Source organism: Phoca vitulina, unplaced genomic scaffold (assembly GCF_004348235.1).
Source record: "Phoca vitulina isolate PV1807 unplaced genomic scaffold, GSC_HSeal_1.0 scaffold3, whole genome shotgun sequence".
NCBI classification, from domain to species: domain Eukaryota; kingdom Metazoa; phylum Chordata; class Mammalia; order Carnivora; family Phocidae; genus Phoca; species Phoca vitulina.
The window spans coordinates 82278990-82292160 of record NW_022589706.1 but is presented as its reverse complement, the minus strand read 5'-3'; positions in this window follow the sequence as shown (position 1 = coordinate 82292160).

Sequence of the window (13171 nt, the reverse complement as noted above, 5' to 3'; positions counted from 1 at the left end):
GGAAAAGTTAAACTTTTACATAGGTTGGCAGAAATGTTTAGCCATTGGATGGAATGCCACAAAGCTTCTGAAAATAATATTATAGAAGCATTTATATTTGCATAGCCAAATGTGCAAAACATATTAAGTGAAAAAAGTATGTTGTTACACAGTATTTATAGTGTAATACGATTTTTATAAAATCTGTATCACATCCATATGCATAGATGGAAGACTGAGAAATATATATTCCAGGTATTAAAAATCATTTATTTTTGTTCTGTTTTTATTCTTTTTCCTTATATATATTTCCTTGCATTTTAAAAAGTATTACTTTACTTTTGAGTGTTTACAATTTTAAGATACTCTAGTTAAAATTTGATTTATTAATTCAACTTTTATAATAACGAAAAAAATGATAAATTTATTGAAGGTTAACAAATATATAGCTAATGAAAGTTATTAACAGTTAAACAGCAAAAAATTAACACCACCTTGTTGATGTGAGCAAAATTTCTAATCAATTTTAAGCTTCATCTTATTGTAATGTTCAGGAATAAGGGATACTCCCCAAACATTTATCCTATTTGAGACAGTGCATGTAAGAAACAATCATGAAATATATCCACACCTACTTTTCATGTGGATTTTGGCACAAAATTCTTATTTTCTCTACTACATGCATTCAATTGCTCCTTTTCCTTTTTCCTCTAACCAAACCATATCTCTTTCCACTTCTTTTTTCAATTCACCTAAATTATCTTAATGGGGCAGGAAATCCAGAGCCTGGAATTTATGAAGTAAAAGAACCTCTATCCCTTTAGATCTTTTATATTTAAAAACCTATTCTAAATTAGCCTCAAGTTTCTCCTTTTTTTTCTTTTTCCGTATACTTATGACTCTTTCCCATTTTCATTTCTGTATACTTTTAGCCTCTATTTATCTTCCTGCCAAGCCATTTCTGCTCAGTCTTCCTTTGCCACCTTCACTTTCTTTGCTATTGGAAAGTTGGTATCAGGACTGCCCATTATCCTCAGCTAACCCTGATGCATGATTAAATTTGGCCCCAGATGTAATGTTTTTAGGGATCAGGGGCCTATAGCAATGTGAAGCTGAGGATGACAATGATCATCCAGGTAATGGGTAAAATGCTTGCCCAAATTATTATTTCTTTTGATGGGTAATATGTAATATGTCGGGCACCTGGGTGGCTCAGTTGGTTAAGCGACTGCCTTCGGCTCAGGTCATGATCCTGGAGTCCCTGGATCGAGTCCCGCATCGGGCTCCCTGCTCAGCAAGGAGCCTGCTTCTCCCTCTGACCCTCCCCCCTCTCATGTGCTCTCTCTCTCTCATTCTCTCTGTCTCAAATAAATAAATAAAAAATCTTTAAAAAAAAAATATGTAATATGTCATAGCTTGGTTCTGAGAGACAAGGCCTCTTAAACCAGCTTCACTGAAGTTATCTCTTAAGATTCTACTTGCCTCAGATCGTGCGAAATTTATTGGGTTAGCCCAGAATAAAGGCCAGAACAAAATGGATCAATGAATGGCATAGCTAAAGATAAAAGTGTTGTTCCTTCAATTCTTCCTTGAATGAACAAGAAATTCAAGGAGATATTTTCAATATTTAGGACAAAAAGAAAGGGGAAAAAAGAAAAATTGGAGCATCACTTATTCCTGAGGCCATAAGAAGATTCCTGTTTAGATTGACAGACCTAATTGGTGAATGGTAGCCAGTTAACTTAATTGGTTTCTACTTGACCGTGTGACTCAAATTCTGATAAGCAGGCATTTAATGACTTTCAGGGATCTGTTGATAGTAAAGCTTTTTTTCTTGAGAGAATATCATTCCAAACAGTCCTCCTAACACCATTTTATTTCATTGATTCCATCAATGAATTAATATATGTGAAGCAGTTAATACATGGGCAAGCTATAAACATTCCAATGAATGTTAGTAATTATTACTGTCACCTAATATTTCTAGTATAGTATACACATATTACTGCTTAATATCAATGAGTTTTACTTAATACTAAGTTTAGGTTAGAGCTCGCTCAATTTTTCATGGCCCCATCTTCCCCAAATACTTCCTTGTAACAGAAAAAAATGGTGAAGCATTAAGAGAAAGCAACACATTCTTATATTTTCTTTGATGACTTTCCAGATATTTAAGTTAAAAAACAAAAAATTCTTTGTGAAAATAAACTACAAATAATAATCAAAGAGACCATTCAGGAAATGTTTGGAAAACCCAAGAGGGTGACTTTAGTTTACATTGTAAATTAATGCAAATTAAATAACATATTGATATTTTTTTGAATGCCTGAGCATCTTAAAAATTAATTCCAGATAAGCTGTAATTCCTGACCCACTGCTATTATACCCTCTTACTTCTCAACATCATTCTCTCATCCACATTTAGTCAGGAGAATAAGAAACGTACATAAGGCTCTAGTTATGCCCCTAGTTCTTTATAGTTCCTGAGTCGTTAACAAGAAGGAACTTCCTTCAGTTTACACAACTCACCTCAAATAATTGCCTCACTCCTCAACCATTCCTTGCTTCTTAGACTTTGCCCTTTATCCTTTTCTGGACTCCGTCCCTCCAATAGTACCTACAATAGGTCCAGACCCACTAGGCTTTATTTCCTTGGTCTGGTTTCAAGATTCAGAGCTTTTCTCACTGCTGGCCCATTGCTAGCTGATCAAGGACTCCCTAGTGGACATGGATCTAGATGCCTGTTTAACTTCTGTCCTCAGCATTTCAAAATTATTAGTCAGGATCTGGATTGGGGCCAAAAAAATATGAATATTTTCAGTCACACAGTTACTCCCATACTTTCCTTGCCATCCCCCCCACCCCGGATCTGGAAGACAGATAATGACTCCCCCAGAGTCTTGCTTATCCATACTCCAGATTAATTTTAGTTCTGATACTAAGTTAATAGTCACCCCTGCCTATTAAGTTGAGTAAAACCCAATGGATGTGGAGACTTCTGGCATACTGATTTACCACAAAGCACCTTTGGACCCATGGAGAGACTAAAGGAACTGAAGACTTGTGCCATGGGGTACTTAAAGCTGAAAGCACACTCTAAGTCTTCCCTCACTTCAGGTGATTCTGCCATTTTCATTCTAATAGGGTAGGTCCATGACCGTCTGGATTATCTGTAAGATAAGTGCAGTTCCAAGCCAACTTGTCAGGGCAAGCTTCCACTCCTGAAACCCGCTCAGTCCCTAGGCATTTGTGTCTCCAGTTGCATCACTATAAATACAAGGTCCTCGTTTCTGAGGAGCTCAACTATTAAACTCATCTGCAAGTATGCAATGCCTTGTAGAAGCCCAGGTCCTACGGAGTCCTTTTCTCTTCAGTTTCTTTGGTTTCAAGGTCTTTTTCTCTGGGGAAAGATGATCTTGGTCTCACTCAACTCCCAATTTCTAGGGGTATCAGAATACATGCTGAATCTATAAATGGAATAAAGGTAGTAGCCAGGAATAAGTTGTGCCAAGATTGGATTGTGAGCCTCTTGATTTCTTGTGTTGTCCCTATGTTCTCCACCACTCCACAGTATTTGTCTTTCTCTTACTTCTTGGTCATTCTTTTGATCACATGATTGCTCTTTTCCTCACCTTGTCTTAACTTTTCTGTGATTACCTAATTCTACTCTTGCTGTTTTCCTTCTTGACACCCACTTTTTTTTTTCCTTTCCTTTCTTTGGAAGACTTTCCCAGAAGACTGCTCCTATTTTGTACAAACGTACCTCTCATATATCAAAGTTTCTCTTCTCTTTCTTTTTGCTTTACACTTCAAGAATATTACAGAAACTTAAAGAAAAAGATCAAAGGCAATTTATTTTTTCTTGATATCTTAACTAACAATATGTTGAGCATATGATATAAAAGTTTGTCACTTGATTAGTATATACCTTAGGTATATATCTCAAGTCCATGAGGCAGGTCTCTATTTACTTCTTAGATTTCCGAAAGAATAAAAAATTAAAACAAAGCAGTCATTGCCTATAAGCACACAGAGATATTTTTAAATATTATATTTAGACTAGGAGAATACTTGCATGAGATGCAGAAGATATCTAGTCTGAGTATCATCTTGGCTGAAGTGAAATAAAATCTATCTTTCTTTCCACAATCTGTCATGAGAGAAATAGAACCTTTTATGAACTACATAGAAATAATTAAAATTCAAGTAAAAATTGAAAATTGGATAGGAAATTACTGACTTTATATAAATAAGAAAAGCCCATTCTTTACTTACAGTTAGTGGAAAAAATGTGGGCTGACAAAGAAAATGCAATTTTCTCTTAAGTCCAAATTGTTAATTATGTACCATATGTATGATAGATTTGATCATAGAAATTTAATCACAAAATATGATAGTATAAATTTTTGGATAAAAAAAAACAAGACTTATTAACAGAGAAGATTTCTAGCCCTGCAAGATTTGGTGTACAATGTTTACTCAGTATTTGGAGTCAGTCCAACGCCATATTCTTCTGAGGAAACCAGATAGTCATTGTAGTACATTTAATTATATAATAAGCCATGAAAGAAAATGTCTCCCTGCCCCCAGCTAACAAACACCATCATTTAAATCAGGAGAATTGACAGCTATCATATTTTTTCTTTTGTAGACTGATGACTGGAATTTAATGAAAATATTTCACCACTTTTCCAAAGAACCCTTTCATATATGAAATTACAACAAATCAGTTTAAACATGGCAAAAGAATAATGATATGATTTTGTGTATTAGTTTTGGTTTAATTAGCATTTTTATAGGATTTTAAATTCTTTTAGTCACGCTCAAATACTTTATTTTGTTCGCTATCTTTTCATTTCACTCATTCAGCAAATATTCATTGAGCATCTATTCTGTGACAAGCACCTCATGAGGTGATGAGGTGATGAGGTGCACCATAAATGGTGATTTACAGATGAGGTGCTGTAAACCTATAGCGAATATCATTCTCAATGGGGAAAAACTGAGAGCTTTCCCCCTAAGGTCAGGAACGCGGCAGAGATATCCACTATCACCACTGCTATTCAACATAGTATTAGAAGTCCTAGCCACAGCAATCAGACAACAAAAAGGATGAGGTAATTGGTAAAAAGAACCAATTACCAGAGGTTCCTGTTCCTTTATTAAAAATCAAGGCTAAGAAAATCTTGGGTCTTTAATTAGTTATGGTCTCACAAGATAGATGAGGTGCTAGAGATAGAGCTGCAAACAGGGGCACAAGGCCCTATCCTCAAAAAACCTACAGAGTCACATAGTCATCATAAAAACCAAGATGTCCGTCAACAGATGAGTGGATAAAGAAGATATGGTATATATATACAATGGAATATTATGCAGCCATCATAAAAAAATGAAATCTTGCCATTTGCAATGACGTGGATGGAACTAGAGGGTATTATGCTAAGTGAAATAAGTCAATCAGAGAAAGACATGTATCATATGATCTCACTGATATGAGGAATTCTTAATCTCAGGAAATAAACTGAGGATTGCTGGAGTGGTGGGGGGTGGGAGGGATGGGGTGGCTGGGTGATAGACACTGGGGAGGGTATGTGCTATGGTGAGTGCTGTGAATTGTGTAAGACTGGGGGGATGAACCATGAGAGACTACGGACTCTGAGAAACAAACTGAGGGTTCTAGAGGGGAGGAGGGTGGGGGGATGGGTTAGCCTGGTGATGGGTATTAAAAAGGGCATGTATTGAATGGAGCACTGGGTGGTATATGCAAACAATGAATCATGGAATACTACATCAAAAACTAATGATGTAAAGTATGGTGATTAACATAACATAATAAAATAAAATTAAAAAAAAAAAAAAAACCTATGTGGTAAAGCATTAATGCCCACTTTACAGATCAGGAAATCAGACCTTAGAGAGCTTATGTGATTTGCCAAGAATGACACATTTAATAAATATATAAACCAAGACTTAAAGGCAACCACTTGGCAATAGGTGTAAGATGATATGCAGTGGTTTTGAGTACTATTGGTGGATGACTTCCACCATATGACTTTAGGACTATTTGGCTACCCTACTAGGGTGAAAAAGCTGAGCAAGCCCATTCTGCAGCAACCTGTGGGGCTGTTCTTGCTCTCCAACATACCGACATAGATCTCTGTTGCTTTTAGTTCACTAAAAATCTTGGACAGGCCATGTTTATGGGACCAACATTGCTCTGTTCCCTAGTTGCTTCTTGAGTCTTATTCCCCCAGGTATCTTTTTCCCTTATGATCCATTCAAAGGAAGACATGCTATGTTTAGTGTCATTTTCTGATAACATCACTGTAGTCATCTTACTTTTTTAAAGGCTTTAATTCTCCTTTAATTTGTTGATCAAATTTCCTTAGAGATGTAAATTACTTTTGGCATACATTCTCTAAATTATCTTTCTTCTTACCAATGAGTAGTTTGGAAGGATTCCTTTCACATTTGCCTTGTGACTGGATTTTAAGGACTAAAAATTGAATTAATACCAAGGTAGCTTGAGACTTATTTGGGAAGTCAGCATTCTCTGTAAATTAAGCTTTTTACCAAGACTTAGAAGCATTGAGACAATTACTTTAAACTCTATGGCATTTTCAGCTTTTAAAATGTCAAGTTCCAGAGTTAAAATGAAATCCCCTTAAGTTTTCGAACCTGGCCTCTGGTTCCTGATAATAGATCAAATGCTATAATGAAGTAGAAGTTCAGATTTGGACAGATAGGGCTAAAAAACTCTATATCTATAGTTCTGAAAATTAAGGAATGTTATGTCATATTTCTCCCAGAAAGGGCCATATCCCTTTGGCATATCACTCAACTGCTGCATTCTTGGACAAAAGCAAGAAAGGAAAAGAGAGGAAGAAGCCTTAAGAATCTGACTGTCAGAGAACTAATAATCTCTTCAAAATTATACTTTGAAAGTGAGCTCTCCTGAAACAACAAGGCATAGAAGTATAAAGTTAGTAAATGGCAATTCTTCCATTTATTAAAAAAACAAAGAAACAAACAAATATCTTAGATTACAATTTCCTAATCAATGACAATAGAAAAGTCCTTAAAAAAGTTTTTGGAAAATAAAGTGAAATAAGCAACCATAATATTTCTAAAGTAGCTAAATCTATTTTTTTAATTTTGTAATCCCTGCCCCTGTCCACACCATCTATTTGCTTCTGCCAAAGAATTGCTAATTATCTCAAGAGGAATGGTAAAAGTCTCCACACAAAATGGATTTTAACTTAATTTCCAATAGAATATATGTTACAAAAAACATAGGAAGTGTGGAAGGGCAGTATCTTATTTATATGTGTCACTATAGTACAAAGAATGGTGAATGCCATAGTGTAGGGAACCAATATATTCTTTAAATGAATCAATTATTAAATAAAGGAGAAGTTGAAAAAGATAGTTCTTTTTTTACAGCATATTGATCCAATTTTATTTTATATTTGAAATTTCCCAATGATCAGTTTGATCTCATAACAATGGCAATGAAACAGACAGACAAGATGCAAAATGACTGAGAGATGAATTAGAGACTTTCCTTAACTTGGCAAATTTTTACATAATGGAGTTTTTCCAAGTATGCACATTTTACTTCCATGAAAATAAACTTCTTTTTTTTCTTGTAGTTTTTAATTTTATTATGTTATGTTAGTCACCATACAATACATCATTAGTTTTTGATGTAGTGATCCACGATCCATTGTTTTCGTATAACACCCAGTGCTCCATGTAGTACGTGCCCTCCTTAATAGCCATCACCGGGCTAACCAATCCCCCCCCTCCCCTCTAAAACCCTGTTTGTTTCTCAGGTCCATAGTCTCTCATGGTTCATCTCTCCCTCCAATTCCCCCTGCCCATTTTTCCCTTCCTTCTCCGAATGTCCTCCATGTTATTCCTTATGTTCCACAAATAAGTGAAACCATATGATAATTGACTTTTTCTGCTTGACTTATTTCACTTGGCGTAATCTCCTCCAGTCCCATCCATGTTGATGTAAAAGTTGGGTATTCATCTTTTCTGATGACTGAGTAATATTCCATTGTATATCTGGACCACATCTTCTTTATCCATTCATCTGTTGAAGGGTATCTCGGCTCTTTCCACAGTTTGGCTATTGCGGACATTGCTGCTATGAACATTGGGGTGCATATGGCCCTTCTTTTCACTACATCTGTGTCTTTGGGGTAAATACCCAGTAGTGGAATTGCTGGGTCATAGGGTAGCTCTATTTTTAAATTTTTGAGGAACCTCCACACTGTTTTCCAAAGTGGCTGTACCAATTTGCATTCCCACCAACAGTGTAAGACGGTTTCCCTTTCTCCACAACATTTGTTGTTTCTTTCCCTGTCCATTTTTGCCATTCTAACTGGTGTAAGATGGTATCTCAATGTGGTTTTGATTTGGATTTCCCTGATGGCTAATGGTGATGAACATTTTTTCATGTGTCTGTTAGCCATTTGTATGTGTGCTTCAGAGAAGTGTCTGTTCATCTCTTCTGCCCACTTTTTGACTTGATTATTTGTTTTTTGGGTGTTGAGTTTGAGAAGTTCTTTATAGATCTTGGATACCAGCCCTTTATCTGTAGTGTCATTTGCAAATATCTTCTCCCATTCTGTGGGTTGCCTCTTTGTTTTGTTGACTGTTTCCTTTGCCGTGCAGAAGCTTTTTATCTTGATGAAGTCCCAAAAGTTCATTTTTACTTTTGTTTCACTAGCTTTTGGAGATGTATCTTGAAAGAAGTTGCTGTGGGTGATGTCGAAGAGGTTACTGCCTAATTTCTCCTCTAGGATTTTGATGGATTCCTGTCTCACATTGAGGTCTTTCATCCACTTTGAGTTTATCTTTGTGAATGGTGTTAGAGAATGGTCCAGTTTCATTCTTCTGCATGTGGCTGTCCAATTTTCCCAGCACCATTTATTGAAGAGACTGTCTTTTTTCCATTGCATGTTTTTTCCCGCTTTGTCAAAGATTATTTGACCATAGAGTTGAGGGTCCATATCTGGGTTCTCTATTCTGTTCCATTGGTCTGTATGTCTGTTTCTGTGCCAGTACCATGCTGTCTTGGTGATCACTGCTTTGTAATATAGCTTGAAATCGGGCAACGTGATGCCCCCAGCTTTGTTTTTCTTTTTCAACATTTCCTTAGCGATTTGGGGTCTTTTCTGATTCCATACAAATTTTAGGATTGTTTGTTCCAGCACTTTGAAAAATGTCATTGGAATTTTGATTGGGATGGCATAGAAGGTATAGATTGCTCTGGGTAGCATAGACATTTTAACAATGTTTATTCTTCCGATCCATGAGCATGGAATATTTTTCCATCTTTTTGTGTCTTCTTCAATTTCTTTCATGAGTGTTTTGTAGTTCCTAGAGTATAGATCCTTTACCTCTTTGGTTAGGTTTATTCCGAGGTAGCTTATGGTTTTTGGTGCTATTGTAAATGGAATCGTTTCTTTAATTTCTCTTTCTACAGTTGCGTTGTTAGTGTATAAGAAAGCAACTGATTTCTGTGCATTGATTTTGTATCCTGCCACATTACTGAATTGCTGGATGAGTTCTAGTAATTTGGGGGTGGAGTCTTTTGGGTTTTCCACAGAAAGTATCATGTCGTCTGCGAAAAGAGAGAGTTTGACTTCTTCTTTGCCAATTTGAATACCTTTTATTTCTTTTTGTTGTCTGATTGCTGTTGCTAGGACTTCTACTACTTTGTTGAACAACAGTGGTGAGAGTTGGCACCCTTGACGTGTTCCTGATCTTAAGGGAAAGGCTCTCAGCTTTTCCCCATTGAGGATGATATTCACTGTGGGTTTTTCATATGGATTTTATGAGCTTGAGGAATGTTCCCTCTATCCCTATACTCTGGAGAGTTTTAATCAGGAAAGGATGTTGTATTTTGTCAAATGCTTTTTCTGCATCAATTGAGAGGACCATATGGTTCTTCTCCCTCCTCTTATTAATGTGTTCTATCACATTGATTGATTTGCGAATGTTGAACCACCCTTGCATCCTGGGGATAAATCCCACTTTGTCGTGGTAGATGATCCTTTTAATGTATTGTTGGATCCTATTAGCTAGGATTTTGTTGAGGATTTTGGAATCCATATTCATCAGGGATGTCGGTCTGAAATTCTCCTTTTTGATGGGGTCTTTGCCTGGTTTGGGGATTAAGGTAATGCTGGCCTCATAGAATGAGTTTGGAAGTTTTCCTTCTGTTTCTATTTTTTGAAACAGCTTCAGTAGAATAGGTATTATTTCTTCTTTGAATGTTTGGTAGAATTCCCCAGGGAATCCATCAGGCCCTGGACTCTTGTTTTTTGGGAGGTTTTTGATCACTGCTTCAATCTCATTAGTGGTTATTGGCCTATTCAGGTTGTCAATTTCTTCCTGTTTCAGTCTTGGCAGCTTATAGGTTTCCAGGAAGGCCTCCATTTCATCCAGATTGCTCAGTTTATTGGCATATAGTTGTTGATAATAATTTCTAATAATTGTTTCTATTTCCTTGGTGTTGGTCGTGATCTCTTCCCTTTCATTCATAATTTTATTAATTTGGGTCCTTTCTCTCTTCTTTTGAATAAGTCTGGCCAGTGGTTTATCAATCTTATTAATTCTTTCAAAGAACCAACTTCTAGTTTCTTTGATCTGATCTACTGTGTTTCTGGTTTCTAATTCATTGATTTCTGCTCTAATTTTAATTATTTCTCTTCTAATGCGTGGCTTAGGCGTCGTTTGTTGCTTTTTCTCTAGTTCTTTAAGGTGTAGAGTTAGTTGGTGAATTCGGGATTTTTCTATTTTTTTGAGTGAGGCTTGGATGGCTATGTATTTCCCCCTTAGGACCGCCTTTGCAGTATCCCATAGGTTTTGGACCGATGTGTTTTCATTCTCATTGATTTCCATGAATTGTTTAAGTTCTTCTTTGATTTCTTGGTTGACCCAAACATTCTTGAGCAGAGTGGTCTTTAGCTTCCAAGTGTTTGAATTTCTGCCAAATTTTTTCTTGTAATTGAGTTCCAGTTTTAGAGCATTGTGGTCTGAGAATATGCAGGGAATAATCTCAATGTTTTGGTATCGGTTGAGACCTGATTTGTGACCCAGTATGTGGTCTATTCTGGAGAAAGTTCCATGTGTGCTCAAGAAGAATGAGTATTCTGTTGTTTTAGGATGGAATGTTCTGTAAATATCTATGAGGTCCATCTGGTCCAATGTATCATTCAAAGCTCTTGTTTCCTTGTTGATTTTCTGCTTAGATGATCTGTCCATTGCTGAGAGTGGAGTATTGAGGTCTCCTACAATTAATGTATTGTTATCAATATGACTCTTTATTTTGGTTAACAGTTGGCTTATGTATATGGCTGCTCCCATGTTGGGGGCATAGATATTTACAATTGTTAGATCTTCTTGTTGGATAGACCCTGTAAGAATGATATAGTGTCCTTCTGTGTCTCTTATTACAGACTTTAGTTTAAAATCTAATTTGTCTGATATAAGAATTGCTACCCCAGCTTTCTTTTGAGGTCCGCTGGCATGGAAGATAGATCTCCATCCCTTCACTTTCAGTCTGGATGTATCTTTAGGTTCAAAATGAGTCTCTTGTAGACAGCATATGGATGGGTTCTGTCTTTTTATCCAATCTGCAACCCTGTGCTGTTTTATGGAAGCTTTTAGGCCATTCACGTTGAGAGTGATTATTGAAAGATATGAATTAATTGTCATCATGTTGCCTGTGAAGACCTTTTTTTTTTTATAGATTGTCCCTGTAAATTTCTGTTGTAGATCACTCTTGGGGTCTTTCTCCTTTTATAGAACCCCCCCTTAATATTTCTTGCAGGGCTGGCTTAGTGGTCACATATTCTTTCAACTTCTGCTGGTCGTGGAAGCTCTGCATCTCTCCATCCATTCTAAATGAAAGCCTTGCTGGATAAAGTATTCTTGGCTGCATGTTCTTCTCATTTAGTACCCTGAATATGTCTTGCCACGCCTTTCTGGCTTGCCAGGTCTCTGTGGATAGGTCTGACGTTATTCTGATGTTCCTCCCTCTGTATGTAAGGACTCTCTTCCCCCTAACTGCCCTTAAGATGGTTTCCTTGGTTCTAAGATTTGCAAGTTTTACTATTACATGCCGGGGTGTTGGCCTGTTTTCCTTGATCTTAGGAGGGGTCCTCTCTGCCTCTAGGACTCGAATGTTTGTTTCATTCCCCAGATTAGGGAAGTTCTCAGCTACGATTTGCTCAAATACATCTTCTAGCCCTCTCTCTCTCTCCACTCCCTCCGGGATTCCAATTATTCTGACATTGGAACGTCTCATGGTGTCACTTATTTCTCTGATTCTATTTTCATGGATTCTGAGTTGTTTTTCCCTGGCCTCCTCTTTTCCCTTTTTATCTATTATACTGTCTTCCAGATCGCTTATTCTCTCTTCTGTCTCAGTTACCCTAGCTGTTAGATTATCTAGATTGGATTGGATCTCATTGATAGCATTTTAAGTTCTGTCAATTCCCCTTTTATTTCTGCCCTTAGAGACTCTATGTTGCCATTAATTGATTTCTCCATTCTAGCCATTGTCTTCACAATTGCTAGCCTGAATTCCATCTCTGACATCTTGGTTATATCTGCATCCATTTGTAAATCTGCAGCATAAGTCATAATCTCTGAGTCTTTTTTGTTTTGGGGGCTCCTCCTCCTAGTCATTCTGTTGATGGGTGTTTGAGGGAATGTATAGAGTCGAAATTATTGACCAGAACCCAAGCAAGATGCACCTGTTTTCTTGGGACCTTAGGGTTGCTGGCCTCTTGTTTTCCCAGCCTGTCTTCTGGGGGAGGGGCCTGCCGCGCTGTCATTCAGGCAACCCTGTTTGGGCGGAGTTGCCCTGCACCCCTGTGGTGGGGGATGGGCTCAGTGGGAATCAATCTTTGGGGCTTTTGTTCTCTGGCGCCTTTCCCTGGCGGCTTTCCGCGTCTCTTCCGTGAGTCAGAGCAGAAGAGACTGTTTCCAACCCTCTGCCTCAGAGCAGAGAGATCGCAGTCTGTTCTTCAGTGAGCTCTCCAGGCCACACTGTCTCTGTTTCTGTCCGTGCTGCTATAAACTGCAGCGTCCTGGGTTGTGTGCCCCTCCGCAGCGCCCCCAGTCCTGCCTCCAGGTTGGGGCAGGTCTCTGCCCTTTGTGCTTCTAA